Source organism: Pezoporus flaviventris, unplaced genomic scaffold, assembly GCF_033815535.1.
Source record: "Pezoporus flaviventris isolate CSIRO_AGI_PZ_B2104156 unplaced genomic scaffold, CSIRO_AGI_Pfla_v1 ptg000036l, whole genome shotgun sequence".
Classification (NCBI taxonomy): Eukaryota; Metazoa; Chordata; class Aves; order Psittaciformes; family Psittacidae; genus Pezoporus; species Pezoporus flaviventris.
The window spans coordinates 12,683,308-12,700,719 of record NW_026892584.1 but is presented as its reverse complement, the minus strand read 5'-3'; the positions used below and the strand labels follow the sequence as shown (position 1 = coordinate 12,700,719).

Below are 17,412 nucleotides of genomic sequence, written 5' to 3'. Positions count from 1 at the left end.
CCTTTCCCACCGTAACTATTCTATTCTATGATTCAAGGCTAGGATGGACAGAACCTTGGGTGACATGGTTTAGTGCGATGTGTCCCTGCCCATGGCAGGGGGGTTGGAACTAAATGTTCTTAAGGTCCTTTCCAACTCTAACTATTCTATGATTCTATAACAGAAAGAAATATATTCCTGAATGCCTGACAAGTTGAGCTGAAGGGAGATGCCTACAAAGCATGAAGGGCATTTTTCTTGGTAGGATCAGACCTGTATAGGCTTCTGTATATATGATGAGACTCTGAGAAGTGTACTTAATGCCGTTTGGTTGAAAACTGCTTGGTAAAGTTTGGATTAACTATCTATTGATTCCTTAAATATCAATCAAAATATAATCATCATCTTTCTACTGTTTCAATGTGTCCTCAGCCAGAATCATAGGATTCAGCATGGTGAAGGATTAAATTGATAATATCTGCACTTCTTTGTTGTATTTTGTTTGCTTTGTCATGCTTTTGTTTATTCCCCTGTAGAGGATGAAGTTTTACTGCAGTCCATCCTTACAGTATCTCTGTCAATAAGAAGAAAACAAAAAACTGGTTTGAATTTAGCCTGTATCTTCTTACCCAGTTTTTAGAAGATAATTATAGCAACTCCAAAACTCTTCTTAAATTGCCCATTAGGGAGTAGTGGGGGAAAGAAAAACTTTTTTTTTTCCCTGTTTTTTTTTTTTTTTCCCCTGACACAGAATGGTCTCTTGTGGCAGAAGGGATCAGATTTTTCTACCCTCATCCCTTCCTATCTTGTGTCATCACAAGTCACACTCTATTAGAGTACTAATGTTTCTGTCAATAAGTGATGAATTTGCCAGTGGTGATTTAAGTTTAAAATTACTTGTGAAAATGTAATGAAGCCTCCAAATCATGAATTAGATTTCAAAGAAATTATTTCTGACAGTAAAAACTACAGGGCCAAAGTAATTTCGAGGGTGGAATTTTTTACCCACTATAAATTAGGTCATTAGGTTTTGACCTGCATCAGGTCAAAACAGAGGTGATTCTGTAGGAATTACCTTTTAAGGCAAATCACAATTTGTCTCTTGCTGCAGCAGCCTTCTCATATTGGTGTGTAACAGGGTGAGTATTGTGCTCCTGCAAAATAAAAATAGTCTCTGCTGCAACAAGCTGTTGTGAGCACCAGTCTGCTTCTGATTATATTTTCCATTGGTCTGAATGACAGTTTCTAATCCCATTTCCCAGCCTTCTGCCCTTGTTACCAGACCTCTTGTCTACTATGGACAAAAAATGATACCCTGAGGCTCTCTCAGCCTTTGTTTTTCTAAACAGGGTTATATTTTTATAACCCAGAATGTTCTTTCCAGGTTTAAACTGTCCCATTTGGCAACCACTTTGCTTGTGTAGGAGCATATGCCTGATGCTGGTTTGCAGTTTCACAAGGAAGAGAATCCCTTTACTCAAAAGTGCACATGGGGAATTTGCTGTTGCTTGGAGCATGTTCATTTAGTTAATTAGATTTGTGAAAGATAATGAGAAGGTTCCTGTCCTAAATTCAGAATATTTAATGCAATTTGGAAATGCTTGTAAGTTTGTTTTAAATAATCAGAAGAACCAAAGCTGTCCTGTTGATTCTCTCCTGTTTTTCTTTTCCCCCAAATACAAGGAGATAAGACTAGTCAAAACTATTTCACTGCATCAAGAAAAAAAGGGAGGGAGGGGAGCAGAGAGTTCTTCTAATGCTGTAATAATTGTGCCTATAGACTTTATTGAGGTTTGGTGATTTTCTCTGAGCTGCATGGTAACAGAGTGGTAGCCAGCATGTTTCTGAGTGCTCTCAAGTCTCCCATTTTGTGATGGGAGCAATAATTTTTCAGATTTACACTAAAAAGCTTTCTAAGAAACAAACAGGAGTGAAATGCATTGTTTAGATGTGGCATAAATAGATAATAGAAATTCTTCTCGTCTCTGTTAATTTTGTTTGAATTGACCCTGCAAATGAACCCTTTCTCCATCAGACTTCTGGTTCACCTTTTTCATTATTAACATTTACATTGGTGGTTTCAGAAATTGTGGGGTGTTTAAGTCCTCACATAGATTTGGTGAAGCAGTCATCCACTGAATACCCAGCTTTTGCAGTTTCACACTATTTTTGTTACATTATTTTTAATTTTTTCCCTTGTGTCTGCATAAGGTTTCTTGGGAGGAAATTCAGCCCTGGCTGATTAGTGTTGGTATTTCTGTTGTCCTGTTTATGTTGTAGAAAGAGGTGAGTGCAATGGGATTAGTGGTTGAAACTTGTTTCAGTCCTCTCAGTTAAGGGTGCCAGGACTCATTTACTGCATGTATGCTGGGTGTAATTTTTCAAAGCTCTTTATGAAAAACCTCTTTGGGCAAAACCTAAATATCCGTTGCTTTTGATTTGCATATTTCAAGTCTGTTTCCAAGATTAGATTGTCTGTAACACATTTATCTATCAACAAATTGTTTGTTTACATGATGAGACATTCCCTTTTGCAAGCTGGGTACTGTTCTTCATAGCTCAGCCCCCAGTTTACAGCACTTGTGATTCTTGGCTGAATGTATTTCTTACAACCTTCTGTGTGGATTTGTCTGTAAGTTCAGTTGTTACCACTAATGTGAGGTCAGCAAAGAAATCATTATTTCTTTGCATTACTTGGGGAAATCTGTTCAGAGGGATGTGACCTTTGCAATTTCAAAACAACTGGAATCCAGTCCTGGGTTCAAGACTTTCTGTAGTGCTGTTATGGTCCTGGTCATTTTAATCATGCAGATGTCTTAGTGGTGCTGATGGGCCTTGTCTGTGTTGACAGCAGAGAGCACTGTCACATTTCTGCTTCAGCTGGAGCATTTTGCACTTGCATATTTGCATGTCATGTTCACATAGCCAGTTTCTCGAAGCCTTTCATCCTTCAAGTACACTCTGACTCCTATGGTGTTTATGCCCCAGATTCTGTCCCACTGATTTCTGAGGTTTTCCTACTGTAAGAGTTGTTGTCACCTTGCTCTTCTGACACAGTTTGAGAGTTTCTTCTTGTTAGTATGCTGCAGCACTTCCAGTGACACTGACTGTGTTTCACTCTTGTTAGTTATCTTGAGGACTTCCAAATCTTCCAAAATCTGGAGATGCAGACTCTGGCTACTGACCTGAGTAGCATTCAGAAAAGTATTTAATTTATTTCTGTCCCAAAGCAGCACTAGGTTGGATGGTATCTTCTGAAATAAGAGTCAACACATTTTCTGTATTAATTATAAAGGTAAGTGGAGCCACTGGCTTTTTTTTTTGCTATATTTGTCTTCACACATGTGATGGCAAAAATTTCAGCAGTGTTATGTCAAAAGGTTTAGTAGTAGGGAGAAAATGATGCTGTAACTTTGTGTTCTGTTTTGGGAAAGATACCATAGATAAAGAGTTTCCAATAATTTTTTAGTATTGCATTTTGCCAGCAGTCAAACCCAAGAAAGGTGAAAGTTGGCATGACAAAGACTTACCCAACTGTTGTTGTCAGGCTGTTTTGCATAGTGTCTGGGTTTCGGCTGGGATGGAGTTAATTTTTTTCCTGGGAGCTGTTTGGATTTAGTCTCAGAATGATGTTGATGACGCACCTATGTTTTAGGTGTTGCTAAATAGTGCCTTCCCTAAGTCAAGGACTAAGTTTCCCATGCTGTGTCAGTGAGGAGGGGCACAAGAAGCTGGGAGGGAGCAGAGACAGGACACCTGACCCAAACTAGCCAAAGGGGTATTCCATACCACAGCATGCCATGCCCAGTGTATAAACCGGGGAAGCTGGCCGTGAGCCACAGACCACTGCTCAGGGCCTGGCTGGGCATCGGTTGGCGGGAAGTGAGCAATTATATACGGCATCACTTGTGTTTCCTGAGTCTTATTCCTCTTCATCATTATGATTATTGCTGTTGTTGTTATTGGTTTAATTATTGTTATATTTTACTTTATTTCAATTATTAAACTGTTCTTATCTCAACCCATTCCAATTCTCCTCCCAGTCCTATCGGAGGGAGAGGAGGGTAGTGAGTGGCTGTGGTGATTATTTAGTTGCCAGCTGGGGTTATACCATGACACGTAGTCATGCAGTTCTCATGTGACCACTGGAGAGCTGGCTTCTGCTGGTCACAGAGGTACACAGCTGAGTGGATATGGTCAAGCTTTGTAGAAAAATGAGATTTAAATACAATCTGATCGGGAAAAAATTATCATAGGTGTATCATAAAAAGGAAATGGTCTTTAGTAATTATTAGAAGTGCCTTTTTATGCTCAGGTGGAGGCACTGTATGTTCAGTACTGCTTATTTTGTTAAAGTCTGAACTAATATAAGTAGTCTAAGTAGCTATAGAAGCTCTTTAATAGTCATATCATCAGCCTATGGAGCTATGCCAGAGCTTTACCAGAGTTGAGTATCTGCCAGCATTCAGCGTATGAAATCATGCAAAAGGACATTGGTGGTGAGGCAGAATGACAAACACAACTCTTTCTTCGTACTAAGTTGGGAGGTAAGGAAGTTGCCTTTTGATTTTTAATACTTTCAAACTTTTAGCATAAACCATAAGTTCTCAACATTTTATAACCCCTTTTTTAATAAAAGTCAAAATTCTCAACTATGGCTGCTGGATTTAGTAGCTGGAATATTATACAAACCCCCATGCAGCTACTATGTGACTTCTCAAGTATCCCAAACTCTGGCAATATCAGTAGAAGTACAAGGTGGTTCCTTTGGATTACGAACTCATGTGCAGACTGATCCCAGCCTGCAATTTCTTTAATGCTGCTGGTTTAATTCGGGGTTTCAAGTTTGGCGTTTTGAGGGATTTTTTTTGTTGGTTGTTTTTTTTTTTTTGCTACCTACAGGTTTTTCAAAAACCATTTTCTTGACTCTTTGCTATTTAATACTTAGGTTCTGCAGTTTGTCCTCCTGGCCAAATTGGGTATTTTGAATTCCCCTGACAAAACGAAGACAAAGTATTACAGGAAAATGATCGACGGTGAATAATGAATAAACAGCAGAGCAAGTCTCAGATTTTCATTCGCGTTAAAAATACCTTTTCCAGCATTCATAAACTCCTCACAGCTTTTCAGTACCTCAGAAAAATCATCACAAAGCACAAACCCCCTGCACTTTGCACTTCTGTGTGTATGCGTTTTATTTTCACTACAGCAACACCTGGGAGCCTGTACTGTTTGTTTTAGGCCAATAGGATCATGTAAGGTAAATCGTGATTCCAGCTCCAAACATCTTTGAATCCCATAGGAGATTTATTGCTATTGATCCAAGTCTATCTATATTAAGTTTTGAAATAAGTATGAAAGCATGTCACAGTCACAGCTGAGTGAATGTGAGCTTTTACTGTGTTTTGGGTCATGAACGGCAGGTCGTGTCACTGCAACTAATCACAGTGCAATGTTTCTGAAATGGTTACAGTTTAGATGATAGAAGTTTTTCAAATAAAAGTTAATGGGATTCTGAATAGCAGGTCTGCACACAGGGTCCTTCTTTATAAGAAAGGTGCTGCAAAACTGCAGCGCTGGTCGTGAGTGACTGCAGCAAACAGCACAGAATCTATGGCTGGAATTGGCCTTTGCTGCTGCGCTGTGTTCAACACAGCCTGTGAATACCTACTGTCTGCATAGATTGCGATTCAAGGATGCTCTGACTTTATGAGTATTATTTGGTTATAGACTGGTGATACCTCACCCTGCCAAGCCAGTGCTGTGATATCTCAGGGAAGTACTTGTGAGGACAGATAAGGGACAGGGGCAGTGTTAGTATTAAATGAAATTAAAGGAACCAAAAGGACTCAACTGTTTGGACTAACAAAATCATGTGCCATTGACTACTGGAAGTTATATTGAAGGCATTTTTTGCTGTTTATCTAGGGGTCCTGACTTGCCTGTACCAAGGGAGTTAAGGCAGCACAGCTTAGAGCTGCTCACCTGTGACTACTTAGGCTCAGCCTTTCCTGTACAGCCAAAGTACTGGGTGATGGCTGCGTGCAAGCTCTCACACCACACCATGAGAAGCCAGGTAAAAGCAGCTTCTAAGATGAACACCATGAATGTGCTGCAGGGCAGATGAGCCTGTGTGTGGATGGTGACTGTGGAGCAGCTAGCCTCAGTAACTTGGAGGACACATTTCCCAAAGGAACACCTGCACTGTCACACAGTCAGCAGCAGCACATTCAGTACTTGAACCAGCACTTCTGTATGTTGAAATGGGCTGAGAGATGTGGATTTGGCAGATAGGGAGCTCATACAGAAAACTTGGGCTGTGATCTAGGAGAATTTGTGCTCCAAAATCACTAGTGCCAGTTTGAAAGGAGCAATGCCTGTGTCTCCAAGATTGGATGTGCTAAATAGAGTGGTATGTTTTATGTCAGCTTTTCTTTGAGGATGGACTTGAAGTAAAGTTCAGGGGCATAGGTGATGAATAGGTCATGATAGGTGTCATATCCTTGTAGTCTTCTGGAAAGATTTATAAATTTTAAGACCAGATGAAATGGTTAAGGTCATCCTTGGTCCATAGCATTTCAGTCAGTATTCTTGTCATCAGACTAATGACATCTGAGTTATAACTTCTAAAAATTCTTGAGTCTTGGTTTTAATACATTATTGACCACATATCATTCCTCATTATTTGTTCCAAGGATTGTTTTTCCTTCACAGCTCAAATTATGCCTTATTTCAATCTTGTATTTGTCTAGCTTAAACTTTGAATAGCTCTAGGGAGCGCTTAGATGGTCCTAGAGGTGTAGTGGACTAGGAGCATTAAGGGTCAAGAGGAAGCAGCAGCCGGTTGCACAGGAGGGCACCTGAGAAGGGCTGTGCATCCTGGAAGTCATCCAGGATGCATCCTGTGCATCCAGGGAAGTGCTCTAGATCTCTGCCATAATGCTGATGGGCACTCACCTCAATTAAAACCAGTGTTTCTACAGAGAAAGCTCCTGAGATGTCTGACACTTTCACCCAGAGTGTTGAGGATCTGTTTTCTCAATGTTGTGGGTGACTCATTCACCTCCCTTGCTGCAGTGATCACAATATTGTGGAGTTTGGGATCCAACTGAGTATGCTGAATGTTAGTATTAAGACTAAGGTTTTAGATTTTAGAAGAGGAAACTGCAGCTTCTCAGAGCTCAACTGGGAGGGATTCCATGGAGGGTTCCATGGAGGATAAAGGAGCTAGCGAGTGTGTGAGTTTTTAAAGAATGCTCTCCAGGAAGCACAAAAACAGTTCATCCCCTTTAAAGGTAAGGGAAATAGGGGAACAAGAGATCCCATGGCTTACCTGTGAGCTTCTCAGTCTTTTCAAAACCAAAACAGAAGCATACAAAGTGATGGAAAAGCAGACAGATACCCTTTGAGAACTGCAGGGGCATTGCCATGGTGTGTAGAGATGCAGTTAGAAAAACAAAACCTCAGCTCGAAACAAAATTGTCCAGAGACATCAAAAACCACAAGAAATGTTTTTTCAGGTATGTAAACAACAAGCAGAAACAGAAAGAAAATATGGGCCTGCCGTTAAGCAAGAGAGGTGAGTTAGTTATCCACAACACTGAAAAGACAGATCCTCAACACTTTCTTTACCTTTGTCTTTACCAGCACTGTTGAACCCTAGGCGTTAGGAACAAAAATACAGAATCTTATGGGGCGACCTTATCACCATGTTCGAGTATTTAAAGGGTGACTACAAAGAAGATGAAGACTCCCTTTTTACAATGACTCACATGGAAAAGATGAGGGATAACAGGTGCAAATCACTCTCTCCATGGAGATTCCAGTTGGACACTAGAGGAGACTTCTTCCCAGTGAGAACCAGCCATTGGAATAATCTCCCCAGGGAAGTGGTGGTTTCCCCAACATTGAACACTTTTAAGATTTGGCTGAAGAGAGTACTGGGTCATCTTGCCTAGACCATGCTTTTGACAGGAAAGGTTCTTAAGGTCCCTTCCAACCTGGTATTCTGTGATTCTGTCCATTAACTCTCATTATGTTGTTTTCTGGTAGATTAAAGTGCTGTCTGCTGTTGGAAATCGCTTCTCCATGTAGGTACCCGAAAACTCCAATTAGGCTGCTTTTTAACCTTGTCATTTTATTTAGTTTATCCAGGAGTGTTAGTCATGTGAAGTAAAGCATGATTCTCAGTGATTGGCTTTTTCTTGTAGGAATTCTCTAAAATCTTTTCATATTTTCAGTAGATTTCTGAAAACATCGATATCAGTTCTCATTATACAGATAATGATACAACTCAGCCTTTATAAAGATTATGTTGAATATACCCATGACTCTTTTCTCTGTAAGTTGGAAGAGTTGCCCTCAGAGACTTTCCATCTCCATTTCTTCAGTCCTTACACAGATCTCCTGCTTTCCATAATATGATTTCCAGTCTTGTAGTGTGACCTCTTGTCTTCGTTCTTAAATGTCTGTTCTGATATTTGGCTATATAAGCCCCGAGGCTCTGTAACCAAGCAGGCCAAATGAGATTAGCAGATTATTTAATGCACAGCAAGTTTTGTGTGTTATCTATAAAATTTCATTAGCAGTGATTTTTATACTTCCTTTGCTAGCAAGCAGAAAAATACCAAATAACTGTAGGTAGAGAACTCACTAAAAACCCCACTGAATGAATCCTTTATTTTTAATAATGTTCCATGTTCATAAATTTTACTTTTTCCAGTACATTCAGTGTGGCTGCCCTGACCTTTCTGTTGAACCACATAAACCTAGAACCTGATGGCTGATTTGAGCTCTTTTAGAGATGTCAAAAGCAGTAGGCTTGCATAGGTGGAGAGACCTAGATGAATGCCACATGCAGAAAAGAGTTTCAGACCACTGGTACTATTACATACCGGAGAATCCAAGGGGAATGAGAGAAAGGAGATAGTTTCCAGTTTTAAGAAGAGACTTGGGATCAATGCTTCTCTTTGGCAAAAAGCCGATCTCTCAATTAGGAAAGAGGGGCTCATTTTGAATAGATAGAAGTGCAAGCAATAAATACAAAGCAAGTCAGAGGCAGCTGAACAGCATCCTCAGAGGTGTTCTTGAGACCATTGTCCTATGTGGCAGATTTAACTTTTCATTTTGTTTTCTGCTCCTCTCCAAGGGATAACTCACCCTTCTGACAGAGATTTGTTTCTGATTCATCATTGGTGGTTGCTTAGTCTGACTGGATTATTTCCAGGACCTTGATGCCATTTCTAAAAGGGGCACTTCCATATGTCAGAAACAACTTCTAGAAGGCTTCTGTCCTGAGTGAAGTCAGTTGCGTGAAAGCAGAGTAGGTGTAAACTACAAAAAAAAAAATTAAAATAATAAGAATAAGAAAGCACAATGGTTTTGTTACTGACAGAATGCTTTTAAGACTCGAGGTTTTATGGAAGAGAGAGAAAGGGGATATTTTAGCATAGAAGGTTGGTAACAGGATACAGCTCATACTTTATGCTTGTACTGACTACAAGGGGCAGGTTGAGCTGTAGTTGATTGACAATAAGCTTCAGATGATTTGCATATTTTTAAAGGCAATTCCAGACACTAGCTACTGTAGTATGTAGTATCTTTGAGCCAAACTACTGTAGTTTAATCCCAGAGGCAAAACAGAGGTGTTTGGAGATTAAAACTGGTTAGAAGTGATTGCCATCTGAAGAAGAGGGTGATTTGACCAGCAGTTATCTGATTGAGTCTCTATAGTTCTCTGTAGACGTGACCTTGACCTATATAGATATAGTTCTCTCTTAGATGTGACCTTGTTCAGTTCTTATGAGGGAGGCAGGCTGAGAGGCACCAATTTTGCAAATTCCCTTCCTTTTTTCCAAATGGTGGCTCCTTTGTATTTGGGCTGGGACTCATCTCTGACATAACATGGGTGTCCCATTTCACTGGGGAGTCTGCTCTAGTTCAGCTACATGTGGTATGTGATCTTCAAATACTTACTAGCATTCTGGGTTTTGTGGGGTTAGGTGAGGATGGCTCAAATCATAATCTCTGTTGTGTCCCTTGCTGCTCACATGAACAGTATGTGCATTTTTTATGCTGGCTTTTGTTGACTTTTCCAGTTGCAGCTCTGAGTATCCTTTCCCTTCATTCAGGATCACCAGGTAGTTGAGGAACTGAGACTTCTTGGTGTCTCCTGACTCCACTATCAGGAGTGGATGGCCACTGATACCAAGATACACAGGCTGTCTGTCACCATTTACATGATGATGCAGTTACAAAAGAAATTGGCATGTGCCCTGGGTGGTTTGAAACACTGCCTCTGCCACAGAGTGGTGGTGCTGATGCTGTCTTCCACTGCTCACCCCATGGGGTCTGGGAGGAAAGACAAATTTCTTGCAAATTTGCAGCTGGGTTTGGCACCTGGCATGTGCATGTATCATGTTCTGGGATATAGGATGGCTCCTCAAGTAGCAGCAGTTTGAGGTGAACCTTTCTTTAAGATTTTTGTTTCTCCTTTTATCCAGCTTGGCTGCCATTTAGCAGGATGTCTGCTGTTCATTTGGTAAATGCTACTTTTCATGTAAAAAACTTAGCATCCCAGCATATGTAATTCTGTTCTATATGGAAATACCATAGTCCTCCAGCACCTTACTCAGTTGAAGGTACTGTCACTTAGCTCTATTTAACACGTGGGGAAACAACCATGTTTCCCTTTCCATTCAACCAGTGTGACTTCCAATGAGAAATGTGGCTTTTTTTTTCTGGCTTCATTAGAAATAGAGAGGGTGTTGGAAACTTGCATTTTGTGCTGTATAAGTGTGACTGGCAGTTTGTTTACTTGCTTGTTTTCTGTTATTGTGGAAAGCAATCTCCATGTAGTTTATTCATTTGCAATGACTTGAGTCCCAAATCATTCCATTCACAGTAAAATCTGTTTTCAATGAAGTGCAGTGAAGAGCTGCAATTGTTCATTTCATTAAAACAAGGGAGGCATTTAACAGCAGTAATTCACTTAAGTTGCTTTTGTTGTCTACTAGCTTTCCAAGACATTTTATTCCAAGGCATCCACTTTACAATATCTCCACTGGAATGCTTACCTGAGGATTAAAAACAGTAATTCCAGTTGCTGAAAGTCAGAACTCCCAGGGTGTCAGAGATGTTGTTTCGCAGAGGGGATCATTTATGACCTTGAATGAATGTACCCTAATAAAAACATGGTTTCGAGCCACTGGAGACACCATGTGACAAATCCAAGTTGCTAGAAATGTGAGCAACTACATTGATGTTAGTGGAGCCAGGCAGATTTCTACTAGATGAGGAGATGGCATTTAGCATAATGTGCGATTCTTACAAGTACACGTCTATGTGATTGGAAAAAGTGAACATGTTTTCAAGGTAGAAAATATAGGTAAGGAGATGATCCCTTGTCTGGTCTTCAGCCAGGAGGATATTGAGATTCTGTTCATTTTTTTCAAAATAAAGTCAGGCAACTTTTCCGACGGTCTTACTGACTTTCTGTGAAGTAGCTGAAGTTACTCCAAAGCCCTTGGTTTCATCCCTGGATCTACAACTTGTGCCGTCCTCTCTCTGGGGGTGTGTTCTGCACTTCTCCCACTTTCACGCTGAGTGGAGACCACCCCACAGTAGGCATAAAACTTGTTGTAGTGAACCTGATTTCATCTTCTGGTCTGCTCCCTCCAAGGACAATGGTAGTTATCCTCACAGCATTATTTATTTAAAATGAGTTAATTTCAGATAAAGCATATCTTAAGAAAAAGAAAGCAAGCTGTGTGTGAAATCTCTCTTTCCCCTAAGAATTAACATTCCCTGGATCTAGGAAGACACAGCTTCTTTAATTTGTTTCCACAGAATTACTCTTTCCAGGCAAGTTTCTCCAAGCAGTAAGAGATTTTAACCCTTCAGTGGACTGTTTTGGTTTGGGTTTTAATGGGTCTTTTAGTTACAAAAATGTGGCTTATCAGTAGACATTTGTTCCCCTTGTTCTAAGAAATCAGGAAAATTTCTTCCCCTGAGGACATGATTTAACCAGCCTTCTCCTCTGCTTGCTTTGCTGCTTACCTTCATTGTTAGTAGTTGCCAGTGGACAATGCCACTGCCTGTAATCCGCCATGGGGAGTTTGTGTGCCTTTCCCATAGCCCCCGGCAAAGTTCAGGTGCCATCAGAGGCCTGATCTAGCTGGGGTTTAATAGTTTTGATTTTTGCAGAGATGTATTCTTACAGCAGTGGACAAATTCTGTATTTTGGCTTATATTTTCCTACCAAAGTCATGAATTTAAGAGGAAATGAACTTCAGTTACTCAGATAAATGGATTTTCAGATAGGCCACACTTATGTGGTTTGTGGGACTCATTCATCTTCTCATACCACAGTGGGAGCATAGGGTATGTTTTGCCTTAGCTATCCCTTCTCCCCCTGATATTTTAGTGGTGCTCTCTCCTATTTGAAAGCTCTCTCATTCACCTTTAAACTAACTAAATGAGTATTGTAAATTATTGAAGCAAAGGTTGATCCCATGGGATGGCTGCAGCAAATAGATTAGTGGGCAGATTGCCAAGTCCTTCATCTCTGTGAGTAAACTGCTGGCTTCCCCTTTCCCAGATCACAGCATCTGCAGAGGAGTCTGTGTCCAATGTCACTGTTTTGCCTAATAAATAATCACACAATGGTCATTAGTTCCTACACGGGAAACAGCTTGTCTCACTGCTTTGATTTACCTCAAGTCTTCGTGACAGCTAATTGGAGCTCAGGCTCTATTGACGTGCATCCCTAGGTGGTTGAGAGGGGGGTTGTGATTTTTTTTTTTGTCTGAATATATGGAGATAACAGGTTGTTAGCATTTGAAACACAAATGCAACCCACTTTTCATGGCTATTGGCAAAAAAAAAGCTCAACAGCAAGTATCATATTAATTAGCATCCTTCCCAATTTGCTTATCTGAGGTTATATTGATGGTCGTTGAGGACAAATAAAAGTGATTATCCTTTTTTTTTAAATAATGGGGAAGAAGGCAAAGAGGCTGAATACAGATACCCTGGGAATATCCTAAACCTAAGCATGGGGTTTGAAAGAACAAGCATTTCCCTTTTCTGATGGCCTGGATTCAGTGTACATGAAATTTCAATACATAAACATAGCTCAGGCAAGTCTTTACACCTGGTAAAAGTGTGGTCCTGTAGCCACTAGAGATCAAGGCAAAATTACTGTTTACTGGGACATGCAAGGAACAAATAACTATTACAGGATCCTGTCTGGGAAAGGATTATTTGAATTAATTGGAGGGGCTGCACAGGAAGGAGATGATGGCTCTGAGGGATAGTTTGTGAGATCTGTGGGACACAAGACTAATGTATGAAGACAGAGGAGCATTGCTGAGAGCAGCAGTTGGTGGGATACATACCTGGAGACAGGGGGTAGAAGCTTTCTTGTGTCAGTCATCTTTGGGGTAAGAATATGAAGAAAACCTTCTACAAAGGGAGTTTTGTACTGGAAATAAAATGATGATGTTAGGTCATGATGGCATCCAACTTCGCTGGTGTCACTGCTATTGAGGACATTAGTATAATTTTTTTCCCAACTAGTTTAATACTCTGAAGAGGGGCTTGTTTATATGTAAATAAAAGGTTTCTTCTACAAAAGCAGCATAAGAAGTATCCTGAATGCTATATAAATAATTAGGTCTGTCATAAAACACATGCACTTCAGTGTTCACTCACCTGAAATTCCTCCAAAGTGCTTGTAAGGCTTTTGACTAAACATCCAGGTAATTAATTTGCAGTGTCAGCCTTTTGTGTATATAGTTGATTTGATTTGCCTGCCTAGTTTTACTCAGCCCTTTCCCCACGTTTGCTGCAGCATACCTTTGAAATAAGAAGCAGCAAGCCAATAATTCATGTTTAAAGTTTTTATTCCTAGGTTCACTAAAAAAACAAGCCTTGTTTTTAACGAGGTCTAGGACTATCTCATTGGAGAGTGTCCATGCATAGGTTGCCATACAAGACAGAGAGCTGGATGTGCACATGCTCTTGAATAAGCAGTCAGCTGTGCTATTGACTTCATTCTGTATGGAAGCAAAGAATCTGCGTAGCTGCATCTTCACCTTTTTAGCCCATATCTCTGAGCTGGTTATGATGTACTTTATTTAAACAAGCTTGGGGACTTGATGCACAAGTTATCCAGTTGTTGCTGTGCATAAGAACAGATGAGATGGCATTGGCTTCTCTGGCTACAGGAAAGAACACTTTCCACTTATTCCAGCAATGATCGGAGGCTAAACATTCACTTTATATGTAGCAATGATAAAATGCCTGTTTCTCCCTTGGACTTTAAGAGAATCATTTGGACAAAATGAGGTGCAGTTGGCTCTTGCATAAAAATTTTGTAGTTGCAGAGTTTAGTGTCTTGTCACGCTTGTGATCTCTTATTTAAAACAAAGCAGCATTAAAGCTGCTGTTGGGATTTATTAGCATTTTAAGAGTATGAATAGTACTGGAACGTTTCAGTGTCTCCTTCCTTGCAGCCTCAGCTGTCTGCCACATCAGGTGCCTTGACGCCTCCTTTTGAGCAGAAACAGGTGCTTGTAGACTGAAGGCTGACTGAAAGTGCAATTAATTGTATACACAAACCATGGACCCAGGAAAAAATGATTTGGAAATTCTTTGACTTTCTTATTAGCTTTTTCTAGGTTCTTCTCAGAGTATGGTGGGAAACACTTCCTCTTATTGCTTCACCAGTTGCCTGCTCCAGGCCAATGCAAGATGTACTTGTCCTTCCTTTTGCTTCCTGATGAGCCTTAGTTTTACCCTTTCATTGCCAGGAATGTTACTGACACTCTCATGTTAGTAACTCCATTTCTTGTCTCAGATTCTGTACAGGGCTTCATGTCCCAGATTGGTTTTGGTATTCAGATACCTAACCCTAATTACGTTATTAATTTTATGGCATGAGTGGAGTCAAATCATTCCTGTTTTACAAATAGAGAACTGAAACAAAGAGGAACTATGTAGGAAGGCTGTGGCACAGCTGAAAGGTCTCACCTCAGCTAAGTCAAACCATCATGTTCCAGAAATGTTCATTTTTCTTCCAGCTCTCAGACGATTTCCTACAATCTTCTGTTCCTTGAGTCTCCAGGAACTTTTTCCTCTGAAGATACACACGCAGTGCACCTCTCTTGGTATCAAACACTGCTAGAGCCAATAAGCATTTCAACTAACCTCTGAACTTTGGAAGATCTGTAAAATGTTTGACTTCTGACATAGGCTTTTGCAGTCAAACTAGGAAAAAAGAACTCACTAAGCAAGTGTTTTGCTGTGTTTAAAGAAGCAGTCATAAAAAAATGTTAAGTCCTGGAGTTGTTTCACATTTGGGGAGGAAGTGAGGAAGAGGGAATCCCACAGAGCTAAGCAAAGTGTCCTGGCAATGCCATTTTATACTGATGACACAGAGAAGAAATGACCATATTGTCTCTTAAGCGGCAAACATCAGCAAAACTTACACGATTTCTCTTACTAAAATCTTTTAAGATTTCTATCTGTAGGCAGATGGCATAAGGAGGATTTCTGCTGTGAGGAGAGCATGTACTGCTCTCAGCTTCTTATAGACAGGCTTGGGGACATCTCATTTAAAACAAGCCTTACCTGTTGGTACAATCACTCTCATCTCTTAGCAGGCAAGAGGGCTTCTATAAATGACCTTATAGATTAAGCACTTTCTGTTTACATTTGATTTCCTACTCCCTGCTATTTGTAGAGAATGATTATCAAGGCATTAAATTAAAAGTTTTGCCCAGTGGGAAGTTCTTGGATATTTTGTCATTTCATTAAAGCCCCTTCTGTTCTGGTGGAGAAGCAGAGAGGTAGGGGAAACAATCACCGGAAAAGTCAGGAATATTTACTTACCTATATTGAAACCCTGCTGAGAGGCTTTGTCCAGTTTAGGGTGTTGGTGGGGTAGAATTTTTGTTCATGATATGGTAGGAAAGCATTGAGGCTTGAAATTAAAAGTCTCCATTTACCTGCAAGTAAGAAACCTGGGGATGCTGCTGGCAAACTCTGGCTTTTGCCTAAAGGTTATAGAATCATAGAATAGTTAGGGTTGGAAAGGACCTTAAGATCATCTAGTTCCGACCCCCCCTGCCATGGGCAGGGACACCTCACACTAAACCATCTCACCCAAGGCTCTGTCCAACCTGGCCTTGACCACTGCCAGGGATGGAGCATTCACAGCTTCCTTGGGCAACCTGTTCCAGTGCCTCACCACCCTAACAGGAAAGAATTTTTTCCTTATATCCAATCTAAACTTCCCCTGTTTAAGTTTTAACCCATTACCCCTTGTCCTATCACTACATTTCCTAATGAAGAGTCCATCCCCAGCATCCTTATAAGCCCCCTTCAGATGCTGGAAGGCTGCTATGAGGTCTCCATGCAGCCTTCTCTTCTCCAGGCTGAACAGCTCCAACTTCCTCAGCCTGTCTTCATACGGGAGGTGCTCCAGTCCCCTGATCATCCTCATGGCCGTCCTCTGGACTTGTTCCAACAGTTCCATGTCCTTTTTATGTTGAGGACACCAGAACTGCACACAATACTCCAGGTGAGGTCTCACGAGAGCAGAGTAGAGGGGCAGGATCACCTCCTTCGACCTGCTGGTCACGCTCCTTTTGATGCAGCCCAGGATACGGTTGGCTTTCTGGGCTGTGAGCGCACACTGAAGCCAGCTCATGTTCATTTTCTCATCAACCAACACCCCCAAGTCCTTCTCCGCAGGGCTGCTCTGAATCTCTTCTCTGCCCGACCTGTAGCTGTGCCTGGGATTGCTCCGACCCCGGTGTAGGACCTTGCAGTTGGCATGGTTAAACTTCATGAGGTTGGCATCAGCCCACCTCACAAGCGTGTCGAGCTTCCTCTGAATGGCATTCCTTCCTTCCAGCGTATCAACCGAACCACACAGCTTGGTGTCATTGGCAAACTTGCTGAGGGTGCACTCAATCCCACTGTCCGTGTCACCAAAAAGGTGCCAAACAAGACCAGTCCCAACACTGATCCCTGAGGGACACCACTCGTTACTGGTCTCCAGCCGGACATTGAGCCATTGACCACAATTCTTTGCATGTGGCCATCCAGCCAGTTCTTTATCCACCCAGTGGTGGACGTCTCCAATTTAGAGACAAGGATGTTCTGTGGGACCATGTCAAACACTTTATGTGAGAATCTAAGTGACAAACTGTCAGCAAGCTGAAAAGGAGTTATTGAGGATTTCCTGAAAAGTCTTCTTTTGGCCATTCTTCCAGGGAGGATTGCAGCAATGCTGGCTTCCTTCTCAGTGTTCTGGGACAGTGGAAGGTATTGGTATCGCTTCAGTTCCATCAATGTTTGCATCATGTTAGCTATAAATACTGATAATGCACATTCTGCACAGATACAGCTTTCTTGTTTGCCCAA

At 41.0% G+C, this 17,412-nt stretch overlaps 1 protein-coding gene and 1 long non-coding RNA gene across 9 annotated transcripts in view; one reads left to right on the top strand and one right to left on the bottom strand.

Moving 5' to 3' along the window:
* TSPAN4 (tetraspanin 4) overlaps window positions 1-17,412 on the top strand; it is a 488,804-nt gene that overhangs the window by 450,307 nt on the left and 21,085 nt on the right. The gene's annotated exons all lie outside the window — the stretch shown is intronic.
* Window positions 182-15,550, bottom strand: LOC133274251 (uncharacterized). Its single transcript, XR_009745082.1, has 3 exons — window positions 13,377-15,550; window positions 1,055-1,133; window positions 182-553 (listed from the first exon to the last, which is right to left on the bottom strand). It is a non-coding gene; the product is annotated as an uncharacterized LOC133274251 (long non-coding RNA).